Source organism: Vanacampus margaritifer, chromosome 10 (assembly GCF_051991255.1).
Source record: "Vanacampus margaritifer isolate UIUO_Vmar chromosome 10, RoL_Vmar_1.0, whole genome shotgun sequence".
Taxonomy (NCBI): Eukaryota; Metazoa; Chordata; class Actinopteri; order Syngnathiformes; family Syngnathidae; genus Vanacampus; species Vanacampus margaritifer.
In genome coordinates, this window is record NC_135441.1 from 5409395 (window position 1) to 5428885 (window position 19491).

At 40.7% G+C, this 19491-nt stretch overlaps 1 pseudogene; it reads right to left on the reverse strand.

Moving 5' to 3' along the window:
• Positions 1 to 15193: 15193 nt before the first annotated feature.
• On the reverse strand, positions 15194 to 18647 carry LOC144059702 (uncharacterized; annotated as a pseudogene).
• Positions 18648 to 19491: the final 844 nt, after the last annotated feature.

Genomic DNA, 19491 nt, shown 5'->3' on the forward strand with positions numbered 1-19491 from the left:
GTGACTCCGTGGTTGGGAAGCATTGACGCGGCAGTAGAAGACGTTAGATGGAGCTAGATGGAGGAGGGAACGGGCAATGGCGAGCGTTTGCAAGCAGCTCTACACTTACAAGACAAAAGGCATCGACCAATGCTAAAAGAGTACATTGATGACGACGATGATCATCATCGATGATGATGAAGGTGAATCCGAGCTTGACGGCGAAATTGGAACCGCTGACGCGGCGGCTATGACGGTGTCGTAACGCGGAGCACAACCGAGCACGCACAGGCGGACGTTCGATCGGACGACGGAGAGTGCCCCGAGTCCAATGCATATTCATTGGAGGAGTGTGTACAGTCTGCTACTTGCTTTTTATTCCCCGGAAAAAAAGGCGGTCAAAAAAGTGTAACGTTTGCACGCGAAACGGACCAATGCGAAAGTGAAAGTAAACTGTTGTGCGAGTCCTGGCGTCTCCTTGCACGCAGGAGAGCGTTACAAAAAGAAAAACTGTATTTGAAACATCCACATAATTGTAAGTAGTACCACAGTTGCACACATTTGTAAATAGTTTGCGAAATTGTTTTGTCAAATTGTTACACTGTTGAATGGAAATAAACGTATTTTGCAATCAAAAAACACTTTTTCATTGTTGGTGAAAGCGTTTTACAGAAGTAAAGCACTATTTAGGTTTTTGTGGCATCATTCATGGACAAAAAGAAGTGTAGAATTCACTAGAGAGCATGAAATAACATCGTTTCACAAAAAGCTGTTTTTCTCCATTTTTTGTTTCAAAACAGAGAATTTCGGTGAAAGTAACCATTTTCTATTGTTGATTACTGAAGAATGGAATAAGGTAGAAACAAACTTTTTTTTCTGATAAAAGATGAGAGTCCAATCTTTCATTTGGTAGTATGTGTGTTTCCATAGTCCAAACACAACATTTTCTGTGGACCCTGAAAGATCAGTCAAAATGCTTAAATCGGCTGGCACTGGCGACAACGCGTTTCTGAAAACGTCTGGCAGTGAAAGAGTTAATTATCTTAAATTCGAACCAATATAATTCATATGTTAATGGTATACATGTGAGTATACATAAAAAAATATTCACCTCTTCAGTCCCAGATGCAACAATGTGCTGTGGTGGCATGCTGGAGCGGGAAGCGATGACCTCGGTCCCTACCACTCCCTCTGGACGACGCAGCGATGATGGTCTGGAAGGAACCTCCGCAGGGGCTGGCCTTTCCTCTGGCTAAAACGACAAACAAACAATAAATCTTTAACACACGGGACCCATTGCCTCCCTGCTTGACACTCAGTATAAAGGGTTGGAATTGGGGGGTTAGATCACCATGTGATCCGAGCGCAATCATTGCTGCTCACCGTTCCCTCAGGGGATGGGTCAAATGCGGAGAATGAATTTCGCCCCCACTTAGTTGGGTGTGACAATCAGTGGAATTTACCTTACCTTACCTTGTGTGAACCGTCACTAATTTGTGTTTGTGATTTTAAGTTAGACTTCTCTGGGCTGATAAGAATGCAATACAAACCTGGCGCTCTCTCCGTGTCCTCTTGTGGGCTGGCTGCCGTCATCTGTGCCCTGCGGTAGATGTCTAACAAGAAAGAGCAAAAAAAAAAAAAAAAAGTATTTTACTGTGAAGCATCGTTACTTCAAGAATGGACAATTCATCATACTTTTTTTTGTCATGAAGATAGATATGCAAACATAACGGGCAAAAAAAAAAGGAAAACTGAAATACCTTCTTGTCCTTTGGAACCACTGGGCAGTCCTCAGGGCTGGAAAGATGAGCTGGAACCAGCTTGTCCATCACCTCCAACATGGGTGGGCTGAACCAGAGAGGGTTCAATGGGATGTTGTATTGTTAAAAAACTAAACAAAATAAGAAATAGCGAAATAGAATTTTAACATGTGCCATGCTAAAAGGCTGAATGAATCCATGATCACCATCACAAACCTGGAGAGTCCTCATCCACCCAGTGGGCCCACAGGTGACCTCAGAGTCCACAACCGAGCTGCTCTGAAATGACAAGTGACATTATTGCAACACACACATTCATAAAATTTAAGGTTTTCAAAAACATGTTAGGCTTGCGTTTACCTCCTTGGCCTTCCCGACGAGTGTCCAGTCAAAAGGGTTGGAAGGCTGAGGCGCAGTGACCTCACCCTTAACAACCACTTTTGGTCTGAACACTGGAGCTGGTTGCGAACTCTGAGGAGCAGCCGGTGCAGGTGGTGCAGTCCTCTCCATCCGCAGGTTGACGGCAGCCCACAGCAACCGCGCAAGCACCGGCATCCCATCACTGTCACTGAGGTGTACCTTCCAGACATGATCAGAAATAAATATTATATATCTAGAAACATACTTTTGGTAGGAGGAGCACTAATAAAATGTTTGTTTGTTTTTTGCAGCAACTAATGTACATACACCATCTGCACCACAAGTGAAGATGTGACAGCGGGAAGTGGCCAGCAACAGAAAGGTAGCGAATACCTACAGTAACAAAGAAAAAAACATTATTAGTTCAAGAGTCCCGCTGAGACACACTAATGAAATCAGATCAGGAGGTGACGTAAAGAAAAGTAGAACTTTGTGTGTGTGAAAACAATTTTCAACATGGAACGTACCCATAAGTGCTGCCACCCGGTTGTACTCCTGGCGAAGAAGGTCCTGCTGGGCCAGCTGGACATTCAGACGAGGGGGGAAGTCCAGCACAACAACCTGCACAAAGTTTAAAACAGTAAAATATACATCTGGAGCAAGATGAACTTTCATTAATATTCCATCCTTCAATATTCATCAACTGCTTAACTACGGGAAAAGGCTGAAATGTATTTTAAACAAAACATATTTGACATATCATGCAAGTACATACTTGAAATGTAAATGTATGATCTATATGAAGGAAATGTGTGAACTTACGTTGGGCCAGCGGCTGCAGACGGTGTGCAAGAACTGGCCCAAGTCAGCCGCTGCCTCAGCGACGGGACGGCCCAAGTTGTTGCTGGGAGACAAAATGTAGACCACCTCGGGCGACCGAGGCAGAACAGTATTCAGCACCTCATCACGCAACTCGGCGGCCCTGGCACCCGGAGTGGACATCACGGCAAACGAGAAACGTCCCTCCGGCATCTTCACAACCCCATCGGCAATGGCTCGAGTCAACCAGGACAAACTATGAAAAAAGAAAAAAAATAAGTAATTGAAAAAAGAAAAAAAAGTAATTAAAAAAAGTCACAAATGAAGGTTGTTAATTTGTTTTAAAGGCAGAGTTTATTATAAAACATACCTTGTTGTCCTGGTTCAGTGCTGGAATGACCAGTTTGTGCCTCCGCCCAGTCACAGCTGGAACTGGCCATTCCAGATCTTTGACCCAAAGAAGAACAGTTAATAATGATTTATTTTTGTTTGCACAGATCTATAATTAATATAATTATTTTTTACTTTTTATTAATTTTTATTTTCCAAAAATTCAAGAGATTAATAAAATGAAGTTGAACAAATCAGACAACAATGGCACAACACTTTATTTGAAGCATTTTATGCTTTTCAACCAAAAATGCTGGTTCGGGGGCAGCTAAAAATATATATATTTCACTGGGGTAACATCATTGAAAAAAGGTTGAGAACCAAAATGTATAAAAGGGTGTTGTAATATTGTTTTTGAAAAGTAAATACTGAAACAAATGAGAAAACTTACCTCACAATCGATATATCTGTTTACTGTGACTGCGTCATTCACTGCGGATTGATACTTCGTCATTAAAAACAAAAAACAAAGATCCTAGCGGCCCCTTTCTGATTTTCCCTAATCCCAATAGGTTTCAGATTACATTGTTGGAATCAAACATGCATTGATATAAAGATGTCATATGAATTCCAATAGGTTCATACTAGTTGTGATGAATAAAATTTATAGCAAAGTCAATATGCCTTTACGTATTACACGCACGCACACACACACAGCTATATTTTTGGTAATTAAGTTTTCATTTTAATTTCCTACGTAAGACATTGCACTTCCGACATAAATAAGTGGTATGACGTGTAGGCATATATCCCTGTATCAACAAACTACAAATTATATCAAAGCATTACATTCTGTTCGACCAATCCTCACATGCTTTTCAGCGGACACCAAGGGGACTACTAAGAGTAAGTGGAGTGAATTTGAAGCCCCTATGAGCATCCTGACCAGAGATACACGGGGATGCAGTTTCATCCAGTCCATTTTTCCCATTCTGCCTGGGATTGCAACCCCCCGCACCCCCCATCAATTTCTGTTTGTCCAATCCTCACATGCTATTAAGTATGCACCGAGGGGACTACTAAGAGTAAGTGGTGGAGGAAATTTAAATCCCCTATGAGAATCCTGACCAGAGATACATGGGGGTGCAGTTTCAGGCAGTACATTTTTCCCAGCCTGCCTGAGATTGCATCAACCCCCCCCCTTCCCTAAATCCATTTATGTTGTTGTTGTCCAATCCTCATGCTTTTCAACGGACACGGAGGAGACTACTAAAAGTAACTGGGGTAAATTTGAAGCCCCAATGAGCATCCTGACCAGTGATACATGGGGATGGATGCAATTTCAGGCAGTCCGTTTTTTCCAGCCTGCCTGAGATTGCATTCCCCCCCCAAATCCATTTCTGTTTGTCCAATCTTCACATGCTTTTCAGAAGACACTGAGGGGACTACTAAGAGTAAGTGGAGTGAATTTGAAGCCTTTATGACCATCCTGACCAGAGATACATGGGGATGTAATTTCAGACAAGGTGAGTGTTAAATATGCCTGCTGGAATGCATCCTCACCTAGATTACTTTTCTGTTACATTGTTACATTACATATTTTCACCTTACACAGAGGGGACTGTTAGGAGTAACCAGAATTAGTTTAATGCCCGTCTACAACCTTTAAGCGAGAAATATCAAGGGGGTGCATTTCAAAGTATTTATACAGTACCGTCTCATTAACCCGTGGACGTTATTTTGTTTTGATTACATTTTTGTAATTTTTGCCCAAATCAGGCATTTCCTTTGAAGTGTGATAACTTTTTTTCACTTTCAACCGCTCAAAATGTTCACTGGCATCAGACCTTATCTATACATATATAGTTTTAAATATATATATATATATATATTTTAATGCCCTCTATGGACAATAATAGCAGTATTATGCTAACAGTAAAATTAACTATGCTTTGTATATATATATATATATATATATATATACTGTATATATATGTAAAATAAAAGTCTAATTTGAATATTTCATATGAGATATTTAGAGGCTTGAATAAGTCCATAAGTCATAACAATAGAATTTTTTATGCATGCCCAGTTTTCACACAATGACAGTTTTCTGAATAACACAAAATTCTTGTAATTTTGCCCAAATCTGTGTTTTCCTTTGAAGTGTGATAATTTAGTAATTTATTTTTTATTTTTTAATGCCCCCAATGGACAATAATAGCATTATTATGCTAATAGCAAGACTAACTATGCTGTGTATATATATATATATATATATATATAAGTCTAAATTGAATATTTCATATGACATAGTTAGAGGCTCAAACAAGTCCATAAGTCATAACAATAGAATTTTTTATGCATGCCCAGTTTTTACACAATGGCAGTTTTCTGAATAACACAAAATTCTTGTAATTTTGCCCAAATCTGGCTTTTCCTTTGAAGTGTGATAACTTAGTAATTTATGAATATTTTTTTTTCACTTTAACCACTCAAAATGTTCAGTAGCATCAGACTTACCTATACATATATAGTTTTTTTAAACGTTTTTTTATGCCCCCTATTGACAATAATAGCATTATTATGCTAATCGCAAGACTAACTATGCTGTATATATATATATGTATAAAATAAAAGTCTAAATTGAATATTTCATATGACATAGTTAGAGGCTCAAACAAGTCAGGCATTTCTTTTGAAGTGAGATAACTTAGTCAAGGTCAAAGTCACAATAACTGATTTTGATGAGTAACACTTTAGAACAAATATGCAGAATTCATGACCTCGGAAACACCAGTTACTGAAACGAAGAACTACTACTAACTAAACACCAGAACGACTTAGTTTTTTCCATTTAACAATTCATGCAATGGGTCTTGATGTGTTTTTTGCAAATGTAAGTTCCACATTTTGCGCAAAACTTTTGAAGCCCGAAGTGGCTTTGTGCAAAGGCCACATTGTTTGCGCTTAGACGGGGGTCCAGCACGCTGCTCTGCATGCTCCACCTGCTCCACCAAGCCTTCGGCAGAAGGCTTTGCTTCCCGTTTCAAAATTTCAGGCCAAATTAGAGCCTTGCCTAGTTCCTCAAGCCGCTTGAAGCTTTTCTTATGGTTCGCTGTATGATGCCCTAGTTGAAAAACAAATCTAACACAGTTTCAGGGCTGCTGATTCTGGCTACTGCATAGAGGGTTGCCCCGGGGTTAGGAATGGGATGAGGGGATGTGTGGCCACTTCGTGAGTAGGATACCATAATAGTTTAAAATTTTTTGAGAGACACTCACTAATTTCTTTGCCCTGATCGCCGTCATTTTCATCATCCTCTGCCTCCTCGTCGTGTTCATCACTCTCACCTCCGTGATCATCTGCCTCCACTTCCCACACCTCGTCATGCTCATCTCCGTGTTCATCGTCATCATCCTCTTCCTTCTCTGGCATTCAAAGTTCAAGAGTAGACTCTTCAACCTCTTCCGAGTTCTCCGAACTAGCTTCCGAATAAAGTTCTTCTTCGGAATTAGTACTTTCTAAAACGAGCCGAATCGCGTCCTCTAATACCATCTTTCTAGCCATTGCTACCAGTTGTGGTGAAAGAAATGCAAAGTAGTGATCATCGCGAGAACAACCTAAAAAATGCCCAGACACAATAAGAGTAAAGAAGTTCCAACACCCAACCAGTAAGAGTTGAAATTCAAACAATAAACAAGTGAAAAAATGTTTTGCCTTTGTGGGCAGTACAGAGGCTCCCCTACTTACGAACATTCGAGTTACGAACAACGGTACATACGAACATGTCTGCGCGCATGCGCGCATGTCAAAAAATGTTCGGAAAGAGATATGCTGTAAGTTAGATTTTTTATTGCGCACCTTTTTCCGAGTACTGTAGGGCTTCTTTCCGCCGCTAATACCGACGCTTGGCGCTGTGAGAGCTCACCCAGCATTGGAGGCTCAGCAACGTGTCGAGGAGGAGGAAGAAGAAGAAACGCCTGTCGCTCATAGATAAAGCCATCGCACTCTTCGAGCAGCAAGACCCAAATATTGAACGTTGCACAAAGGTTGCAAATCAATTGAATGATGCCATACAGTGCTACCGCATCATTTATGATGAAAAAAGAAGAAAACTGTGCAATCGTCGTTAGATCGCTTCTTTCGACCAGTTTCTAGTGAATCCTACAAGGAAGATACTCATCAACCCTCATCTTCTTCTCCGCGACCCTCAACTTCTTCCTACATTGAAGTTACGGAGGAGGAAGTAACTTTTGAAGCCCATTCCAGCGACGACGAAGAACCTCTCATGATATAAAATTCTCCCCTTCCTCCTCCTCCTCTCCTTAAGCATCGAGTACATCTTCCAAATAAGTTAAACTTCATTTTATTTATCTTATTACGTACATGTACATACTGTGTGTGTGTCTCTCTCTCTCTCTCTCTAACATACGTAGTACAGTACTGTACGTATTCTCTTTAAACATAAATTATAAAACAAAATATAGCACTGAAGCAACTTACGAACAAATTCACCTTACGAACGATCGCTCGGAACGTAACTCGTTCGTAAGTTGGGGAGCGTCTGTACCTTTGTATTTTCTTGTGCACACCTGCAAATATGCATGCCCAAGTAGACCGAAAGTGAGCTCAGACACATCAACACCAAACTTTTTTGTGATGCCAACCGTTTTTATCACATTCATTTTGACCAATCTGCAGCCAGCTTTGCACAAGCAAATTCATTTATTAGCCTATGGTGCCACCTAGTGGATTTTGGGTGTTTACACTCTCAACACATAAATTCCTCTATTTTCATGTTTATGACTCGTCAAAGAAGCGATTGCATCAGTAATCACGGAAAATGCATTATAACGCATCAGTTTTACAGCACATCAAAAATTGTGATTTATAACGGGAGTCAATGAGCCAAAATCGGGCATTATTACAAGAAATTGAAATGAATATCTCCCTCCTGTTTGCAATAATTATAAATTGCAGCATGGCGCCATTTTCAACTGCTACATTTTTTAACAATCCTGGTGAAATGTCAGGTCCCTAGTGTATTTTTTTCAAATGCTTTTTCTATAATGAAACACAGAAAAACATAAAAATGCCAGAAAATTGACAAATAACACAGACGTTAAAAGCACACATTTTATACTTAGATCCATAAGAAAAACCTTGCACATTTTGCAGCATTAAAAGCATTAAACCTGAATAATTTTATTTTTTTAAAAAAGGATTTAATTACCCCCACCACCCCCTTCACTCAAGCCTTTATCTGACCTAACATTATGTGTTTGTTTTACACAAGTCGAGAAACAAAATATAACCTTAATTTGTTTCCCTTGATCTTGTTTTGCCTTCACTTGGAAAACACTCTTGTTCTGTTGTTGCCTCTTTGGCCACTGCTGCTTTAGCGGAGTAGAAGAAGAAAATTTAACAGTAGAAGAATAACGTCCTGTCGAGGCAGCGGAAGCTCAAGGGAAACAAATAGGAGTTGTATTTTGTTTTTCATGTTGAAATTAATGGCAATTGTCTATTCTTGTAGTTTTTAGTTCTTGGTCGCAAAATGGCCACAAGAGAGCAGCCGATAATGGTATCGGCCTCCGTTGGGAGCACCGATATCTTGAAATAAGGCCTGGTATTCACCCTATACCTAGAGTTGCCACCCGACCTTTTTTCCCCCCAGAATTGTTCTCTTTTTTTCCCCCAGCTGTCGAGGGAAATTAAAAATCTCTTACAGGACACAATTTGTCACGTTTTTATTTTTCAGGAAGAATACCAGAAGTTAATTTGATTTCCTTAATTCTGTGGTCTAAAAATGTCCACTGTGCTACTGTGGAACACTTTGTTACTGAGCGTGCCGCCACCGGCACATTTCCCTAGGTGCACTTTGGATTGCCGTAACTCTGGCACTGTTTGTGCTATCTGAAAAATAATAATGAATAAGTTGTGCACTCACTGCTGACATACAAATTTGTCGTTGGTGTGTGCGTTCATGGTAAGAAAATCTATTTCTTGCTCCTGGAAAAAAAAAAGATGTTGAGTAAGAGTCATAGTCAGACAGAAAATGTTAGTGTATGAACTTAATCAAAAGTTGGTAATATACAAATTGTCATGTGTCTATGTCCAGAAATGTCCACCTCTATCATTTGGTTTTGACATAGTGTGCTATTTTTTTCTGAGAAAGACTGATAGATGTTTCTGCCCTCTGCCTTTGCCTGTCAGTCATGGCTATTCTGCTTCAGTTTTGTTAAATGTCAGTGAACAGAGAGCAGGCCATCGGCTACTGCTGGCATTCACCATATAAGGAAGGACACAAACAAACACATTCTCCAACAACAAATAAGGGACAAGCATGACTGTGCCCTCCGCAGGACACTCACTTAACAGCCATACATTTTACCTGTAAGGAAAAATAGCCTTACTATACAAAAAAGAGATAAAAGATGTGCTCTCTCCTCAATGAGAGTGACTGGTTCATATTACATATACGCTAAGCAAATTCCAAGGGCTTCTAAACTTGTTGCATATACTGTATGTCCCTCTGGAAGATTCTCAGTGACACTTTTTTTTCCGAGAGCATGTGGCATCCTTGTACTGCGCCACAAAAAAGCCTTGAATACCTCTATGTGTACTCACAGCACACATTTTTGCAAAGTAACAGTTCAACCAAAATGATGCAGAATCTTGGTCCATAATACTTGATTTTCATCCTGTACGTGCTTCCATTCGTTTGTTTATCCAGGCAGTACAACATTTCTTTCAACTGCTACGCCAATGACACCCAGTTGTACCTCAATACAGTCAGAGATGACCTATGGAGTTTGAGTGTTGCAATGTTGTGTTATTAGAAATTAAAGATAGACCGATATGCATTTTTTTGTTCAGGGTCTATATTGATGCCGCTTATTATTAGTCAAGGAGGCCGATAATCGATATTCGGTGCCGATATAAAAAAATTTCCCATTCTTAGTTGTAATGTAATCTTAAAGCATGTTTATTGAAGAACTTATCAAACTTTTCTAAATGTAGAAGTTATATATATATATATATATATATATATATATATATATATATATATATATATATATATATATATATATAAACAAAACACGATTGTCCCTGATAATGAAATGTATAAACTATAAAAAAAAGTGACAGGCATTAGCTTTATTTTTGTTGTCCAGCTAAAATGTCTTAAATTACAAACAAACTTACTTGTACAAAATGGATTGGCAATCACTGCAATAAAAATTATTTATGTAATTCTCAGTGAGACTTATGCACCTGCCAACTGTCAACATTTATTTTGAACTGCTTCTTGTGAGGAAACCGCTTCAGCGATCACAGGTTAGATGGGTGCATTCTCCAGACTGCAAGCTCCAGCTACTTCCGCAGATGCTCATTAGGCTTACCAATAATCCAATATTTTGGTCTGAGCTCATTTAAGTTTTTTTTTATGCTGAACAGCACATTATGCTCCAGAATGAAAGTCTTTACATTTCATTGTACGCTGTTTCACAAATGGTAAATATTAAAGGGACAGCAACATGAAAAATACACTTTTTGGAGCTTTTTCGCGCCAAAAACATGACCAAAGTTGTGCTTTCCTCCGTTCGCCCCTGTATGAGAAATTCTAGGTTATTCTGCTCTCCAAGCACCAGCCCCTCCCAACCTGAGAAAACGAGCTGTTGTTACGGTCTTTTTTTTTTTTTGCGGCAGCTCAACACTTGCCACTCAGCTAAAGTTCTGGGCCACCGTCATCCAGTGTGCAGTCTGCCGGCCACAGTAAACATTGTAGTGCATGCACTCTGCCTCCCATTTGCCACACAACGAAAAACTGACAGTTTCAAACCCGCCTGGAAAGAATGTAATAAAGTGAATATCCACCAGTAAAACAGCCTAATTGCTTACAAAATCAGGCTAGCAATATAAATGCCAAACACCATGTATTGTAATGTGAAACAGCCAGTTAATCGCAACACATCCACAAAGCCAATCTTTCTTTTTGCACCATTCTTTGTATGAATAAAATATGAATAATGTCCCTTACTTTGTTGAAGATACGCTAGCTAAGGCGTTGGTCTCCCATCCTTCAAAAGATGGCCTTTTCCCTCAAAAGAAAGGCGTGAAAATAGTTTTAGTGGCGTCATTTTACAGCTTTGCTGTGCACTAAGTGTGTTTTGAATTCACGAATGCACTGTTCGCACAGGAATAATCCAATGATGTAAAAAGGCTGCGTAGCGATCTGCCTATTTGCGTAAAGGACTTTTCTACTGAGAAACTGACTACGCATGCGCGAACACACATCGCTACGCGGACAGGGCTGGGAAAAGCACAGTAGCAGTGTGCCTTCTGAAGGATAATTTTTGCAGCATTTTTGCCAGCAGGCCAGACAAAGTAATGAGTCATTTTTAATTGAGGTATGAAAATCACCAAATATTGTCACTTTTAAACCTAGTGTAGGCTTTCTGAAATGAAAGAAATAATTAAAATAAATAGAAAAAACGGTTTCAACTTTCATTTCAGCCTGGGGTAGGAAGTGCCTACCTTGCCTATCCTGACGTCACCGACTGTGTTACATCGTGTGAGTCTTTGAACAAAAAAATAAATTGTTTGCCCCGGTAGCTGGAATTGTGCATTTTTACAAGGTGAGTGAATACCGTATTTTCACAATGGCGCACCTTACATTACATTTTCTCAAAAATTGACGCCTGTCTGATAATGAGGTGCGCCTAATGTGTACAATGAGTTCCAAAATTTGCAAATGTTGTGTCTGACTTGACTGACTGTGTGTGGGAGCATTTCCTCTGACACATTGCTTATATACAGGAAATGCAGTCCTGGTTGAGGACTGGCAGGCATGATGAAAACCTGAAAGACTCAACTGAAAGACCTTTCAGTACTAAGATACAGATGGACGTCTTGGTGCTTTCACTTTATAAGAGCGAGTTACGCCACAATTTGTGAATGGATAGTGCATGTTTTGTCTGCTTGCACTAATGTTCGAGCTTTCGCAAAAGCCGGCATCAATTCTGAGGAGCCGCACGTTAACGAGAGTGACTCTGACAATACTACAATAGTGAAAGGGACCTGGCGTGTTCGATGGAGAACTGGCCCAGCTGTTCGTTTCAGATGCAAAAAATTAGAAATTTGAGGGATTGAGGATGAGGAATTCCTCGTGAGTGTCTTTGTAGTCAATGGCAGCCATGTTATTTTTTGACTGTTTTCAGCACGTGATACATTACGATGATCATTGATCATGTGACTGTTCAAACATGGCCGATACTGTACCTAATGCAAAAGTATTCCTATTATCCGAATATTGGCCTTCAAACATCGGTCAAAACAATTGGCCAATAAGACAAATGGCCAGTTATTTCCATCAAAGCCACACATTCTTCCCAATGTGTGAAAAATTAGTTATTTTAATAGAATAGTGAAAATAACACAAGATACAAATATATAAAAGAAAAGGTTAATGCTTTACAGCAGTTGTAAACAAGTAACAATGGTTTTATTGACACATAAATCTATACAATAACCTTGTATACTTCATGAAATGTTTTGATAAGGTCATACTAAGAACTTGTCATTCAAAGCAGAGAATCTTGATAGCGAAAGTTTGTGCGTAAGTGACACCCATTGAAAATGAATGGGGGGGACAAATTTTATGCATTAAATATATTTTTAAATAATCTGTAGATTAATCGGTAATCTGTATTTTTTTTCTGCCAAAAATTTATTTCGGAATCGGCCTAAAAAAATGCATATCGGTCGGTCCCTAATAAAAAGTACCGTATTTTCACAACTATAAGTCTGGAGTGTCTGCTGGAGCACCGTGAAGCAGTGGCAGAAGCCTTGGCCAGCTTGAACACAACCTTAACCCCTTTAAACAGTTTTGACAGTTAAACAGTGAGTGAGTGCCTTCAGATTCTTGCTGTATTTAATGAAACAACTGTGGAACTGTCATCTGAAAAGAGGGTTTCTGCCTCAAAAATAATACCCTCTTAGTGAGACGAAATTAATTGCAATATTCTGGAACGGCGTGAGAGGTTAAGTAGCACAACTGCCCATCAGTTATGTAATAACCTTCACAAGAATTTGAGAGAGCAATGTGGGGTGGAGGTTGTGATGGATCCTCGGTTCAAAGATGTGACATTTGGATCTCCAGAAAATGCCGACAAAGCCTTTGTGAAGTCCCATGTGAGAAAATCTTCTCAAACGCAGGAGAAACTTTAAACAAGAGAAGAAACTGTCTCAGTCCAAGTACTGCAGAACAAATTGTTTTTCTTATTAAAAATACATGAATTTACACACGCACTGATGTCTACATTGTACACAAGCACACCCTACAAACACTGGGTGGTTGAGGAGGAAGATACTTTGTAGGAGGCATTTAGTACTGATAGATTACATATATTTTTGTAATATTTTGCGTGTTCAAATAAATCATAAATGAGATCGAGGAAAAAGTTCTTGCAAGATTTTATTTTAGAAGCTTCTAAAAGACACAGAATTAGTCTCACTCAAGAAAATGATCCCAGTTCCAAGTGTGTGTTTAATAGTGAATGTTCAGCATCTTTATAGTAAAGGTTCCACATTGTGTGGCTTGTCCACGCCCTCCTTTGAATCCTAGCAGAGATTGTGATATAAAACAGATACAAGTTTCTGTCAGAGTTACTTCCAAACTTTGGAGAATTAATGTTGACAGGCTTAATCCTTGGAGATTTAGAGTTTACTATCTGATGACCTGATAACCAGAAACTCTGACAGTATTTTAAACATACCCTCCCGATATATCAACAGAAACCTTTTAACACATTCCTTTCTCACGGAAAGAGAGAGAAGACAGAGTTCAAACAAAGTTTAAAGAAATCATTATCACACCCTTCTACATCTAATAACTGAATTAACATAGTAATATCTATATCTACACATGTATAACTAAATTCAAAACAGTTAGAATATAAATTGAAACAGTACCTTTGGTGGTTTCTTCCTTTTGGGTTGTGTACATGTGTATGTATGCGCTCAAGGTCCGCACATATTACTACCACGATGATTGGCGGTGTCACCAGTGGGAGTGGTCTTGCTTATTAGTAAGTGGGCTCACTTGTGTAAGTGTGTGGCCTTGATCATTTGGTGGAGTGAGTGTGAAGAAACTTTCTGATGACCCTGCAAAGGCGTGCAAATGCAATTTTGGAATACAGTGCAACTATGAATCAGCTTGGAAGTAGTAATACAATCGTGAAGTACAACCGCAGAGAACGTCACTTCATGCTGTGGACGAAAAGAACTGCACTTTTAAGGTACCTTGCCCGGTAAATTAAGTAACTGCCTGCCATGTGAACTATTCAGTATGTTGTGGATTTGGATACAAGCAAGTACATTTAGTTAAAAAGACCGCACGCGTCAGCAGTGTTTAACTCCCCACGTCTTAGCTTGCCGCCACAATATCCTTAAAAGCCCAATCAAATCACAAAAAGTTAAGAGACAGAAGGGCGTAATAACAAAGCAAATCCACTGCACATAACAGACTTTTGATTAAATGTGATATAACCAGTTACATTAAGCATCAGTAAGCATATAATTTATACATGTATTTAACCTATTAACTCTTTTACTGCCAAAGACGTTAAATGACGTTCTGCAAAAACCTACGGAGGAGCGCCAAAGACGTTAAAAGACGTCCTCCCATTTTTAAAAATTTTTTTTTTTTTTGAAACGGTTGCTGGGAAGGCTTGCGGAGCTGTCCTGAAAGTTTCAAGCAGGTCTCGTGAGCCTAATGACTATTTTTGGCCCCTAGAGGGCAGCAATGACTCTCTTTTGACAAGATCGGGTGGGCGTCAGTAGAAGACGTGAGGCGGGGCTAGAGTGTTGAGGGGTGAAGGAATATTAAATTACTATATTAAGTGTAATCTTTGCGTGTCCAAATAATTGTATTCAGGATCTGATGAAGAAGTTTTCCTGCAAGAATTTATTTAGAGGCCTCTAAAGACACAGTCAGAATATCACATCAGAATGCAACGTGATGATTCCAAGTGTGTGACAATTGTATGAACATCGACTCATTTATACAAAAAAGCTAAAAGGTTCCTCCTCCTGGCTCATGACTGAACAAAGGGCAGACATGTCATCTCCTAGATTGAACAAAGGTGTAAGGTTGATGGTAAACAGACATCTTTATACAGTTCCCCTTCTTGATTGGGGGAACAGAAGTAATCAAAATCTGACCCCAGACCTTCAGTCCCTAAATGACAAGAGACTCTGACACATCATGCACATTGCCCCTCTAACAGCATTTGAGGGTACAAAGATCAAATTAAGTTCACAAAATCACCATCCCACTGTATTCTTTTAAACACTCATGATTATATCACATTGATATGCCTATAAGTAAATTCAAAAACAGTAAAACATCAAATTGAAAATATTAAATGTCTTCAGTCCTACCATTGAACTTCTATAAGTTCAAAAACCGGACATTTAATCCCACAATAGTCTAGAGAGAAAGTCCAGCGCGAATCTTGATCGTCGCAAAATGAAGCAATGTTTATGTGTGGAGTTCAGAAAATAAGAATAGCAGGTGAGAGAGAGAGAGAAAGAGAGAGAGAAAGATAGATGGGCTTAGCAGTCAAAATTCAGTTTGATTCATTAAAAAATTCAGTGGAAGGGGCATAATAAATGTGAGGCATAACACTATGTGATGTGGTTAAGTGTCACGACGCAATAGCAGATGTGTCCGTCCCTCGAAGCCATCTCCTGATGAAGGTCTTGTTGAATGAAAAGTGCGTTCGACAGTTGGTCAAAATTTTTTAAGAAGAGGCGTTTGTCAGCCTCTTTCCGAACCCTGGCTCACTGCCAGAGATCGCAGGAAAGGTCACGGGACTTCATTCCCAGTGTGACTCAATCCTTGTGAATTGATGAAAAGGGGATTTGAGTGATTTCCCCCTTTCAAACAGCAGATTGACACTTGATCAGCTTTTCCAGGCGAATCAACTGTGCCCATCTTTGTCCATCTTTGCCCATGGAAAAGGCACTCCAATGAATCTTCTTTCAGCGACCTCCTTCAGCTTCTTCTCAGTCCTCCTGACCAGCCGGGATGCTTGTTGACGCTCCTTTGACTCAATGTCGAGCTGCTCCTCCATTTGAGCGATTTTGGCCTCCAGGGAGGCGATGGTGGACTTGTACTTTGACTTGATGGTGCTTTCAAGCTCCTGCAGCTTCAGCTTCAGCTCCTTGTTTTGGCGATCTAGCTGGGAACGAGCGCCCTCCAGTCGCTGGACGCTGCTGTGCTCGGCTGTGGCAAGATCCTCCTGGTAGTGCAGGGCATCTGCCTCCAAGGCCTCCAGCTCACGGGCTAGCGTTAGCGCCCGCGTGTCCTTCTCCCTGGCGTCTGCTTCGGCCCGGTCGCGCTCCTCGGCATACTGGCTGGAGATGGTCTTCTCCTCAGCCAGCATCTGGTCGAACTTCTTCTGTTTCCTGTCCAGGTTGGAAACCACCTGCCTCAGGTTGTCCTGATCCACCATGAGGTCATCCAGCTCCCGCTGCAAACGGGTTTTGGTCTTATCCAATTTGTCGTAAGCGGCCGTCTTCTCTTCCAGCTGCTGCTGCAACGAGTCGGCGTCACGTTGGACGCACTTGCGAGCTTCCTCCGCGCTCTCCAGGTTGGCCGTCTCCTGATCCAACTTCTTCTTCATGTCGGCCAGCTGTGCCTGAAACGTAGCAGACCTGCTTCTTCACGTTTCTCTTGCCCTCCTCCTCTTCATCCAGCATCTCGCGCAGGTTGTTCTGCTCATCCTCCTGCTGCCGCAAGCGAGTGGAGATGTTGAGCTTCTGACGAGTCTCCTCTTGGAGCAGTTCCTGTGCATCCTGAAGCTGAGACTCCACTGAAGAAAGGTCTTTGCTGAATTTGATGTTTTTGCCCTCGGCTTCAGTCAGAAGGCTGTTGACATTGTCCAGCTCAGACTGCATTTTGGCCATCTTGTCCGCCATCTCCTGCCTCTGCCGTTCGCTGTCTCCAAATTTGACCTGAAGCTCCTGAACTTGGGACTCTGCTTTCTTGCGACGGTGCTCTGAATCGGATTTGCCTTGCGTCAGGGTCTTGAGCTCGATTTGCACCTCGTTCCATTCGCTCTCTAGGGCCTGTTTCGATTTCTCCATAGACATCTTGTTCCGCTTGGCCTGCTCCAGCTGTTCATTAAGCTCGTCAAAGGCCTGGTTGTGTTTCTGTCTCATGTCGGCCATCAGCTGCTCGTGGACCTTGGCCTCGTCCTCCACAATCTTCTTGAGATCGGCAACCTCCGTCTCACGTTTGCTCCTCAGCTCCTGCTGTGTTCTCTGGCGTGGTGGGAGCGCTTCAATCATCACGAGCGTTGCAGCCTTTATCTGTACGCTCAGCGAAGAGTTCAGAATATGGACCGGAAGTTTATGCAAATCAAACCAGCCGGAGTCTTGATCAACAATGTCGTCCATTATATGTATTAATTAGTCGTTTTTAATATTTATAAAGTCAGTGACGTCTCACTTATGATACTACGATATAACAGATCAAAAATATTCTCATTAATCCCCCCAAAAAAAAATATTTTTCTTTTTTTTTTTTTTCAGACAAACACAAACAAGACGAAAACGAAACAGATATTAAATACCTTTTGCGCGACTTCAACAAATATATCCGGATCTTCACGGGCGGCTTAAACCACACAGCTCTCGAACGTAACAATGTACGGACGGCTAATATTACACCACACACCGTTAATATACGGGTGTTCAACACAGCAGACGCCTTGTGTGATCAACACAGGCCGCTTAAAGCACAACACACACACAACAGCACTCACTTAAGTGTGATCAACACTTAGCGGCTAATAACACAACTACAATCAACCCAACAGCCAATCCCCCGTGGTACCCAATGTCACATGCCGTTTTAAACGGCGAAGCGCTTCGACTTGACGTCACTTCCGTAAACACGGGGCATTTCCATGCGCGACTTAATATTTTCCCGGCTTCTGATTTAACACAACAGACACTCACCGAGGAATTATGTCCCTCGGTTCAATAACTCCACACAGCACACACCTTGTTACCACACAGGCGGCTAATCCACTCCGCACTCCCAGTATCTTATATACTGACGGCTTATTCATACGAAGAAATAAAAACACAACCTATTCCACCGCGGAAAAAACTCCCATGCATGGTTCAATGTCGTAGTAATTTTCAAAATCGAGGACTTTCCGTCCCACCGTAAGAAATATTACTACAACCCCCCTAACTTGTTCACAGATCCCAAATACAACTTAGCACAGACGAAATGCAACTGTATTGATCCCAAACAACCAGAATTTCTCTACGTGGATAAAATGTCCACTCACCTTGTTAATATTTTTGCGCTTTAGAAATCCGGTGATCAGGATCAATCACAGCTGTTGAAAAACGTCTCAATAAGATCACGTCGGCGTCACCATTTTGAAGGAATATTAAATTACTATATTAAGTGTAATCTTTGCGTGTCCAAATAATTGTATTCAGGATCTGATGAAGAAGTTTTCCTGCAAGAATTTATTTAGAGGCCTCTAAAGACACAGTCAGAATATCACATCAGAATGCAACGTGATGATTCCAAGTGTGTGACAATTGTATGAACATCGACTCATTTATACAAAAAAGCTAAAAGGTTCCTCCTCCTGGCTCATGACTGAACAAAGGGCAGACATGTCATCTCCTAGATTGAACAAAGGTGTAAGGTTGATGGTAAACAGACATCTTTATACAGTTCCCCTTCTTGATTGGGGGAACAGAAGTAATCAAAATCTGACCCCAGACCTTCAGTCCCTAAATGACAAGAGACTCTGACACATCATGCACATTGCCCCTCTAACAGCATTTGAGGGTACAAAGATCAAATTAAGTTCACAAAATCACCATCCCACTGTATTCTTTTAAACACTCATGATTATATCACATTGATATGCCTATAAGTAAATTCAAAAACAGTAAAACATCAAATTGAAAATATTAAATGTCTTCAGGGGACATTGGCTGAAGAAGCCATAATGGCGGCCGCTTGCAAGCAGCTCAAGGTCGAGCCGTTTTTTTCAAAGACATCGACCAACGATAAAGAGCACATTGATGACGACGATGATCATCATCGATGATGATGATGGTGACTCCGAAGTTGGAAGCGCTGACGCGGCGACTATGACGACGTTATAAAGGTTCACGGGCGAGCGATGCTGACATC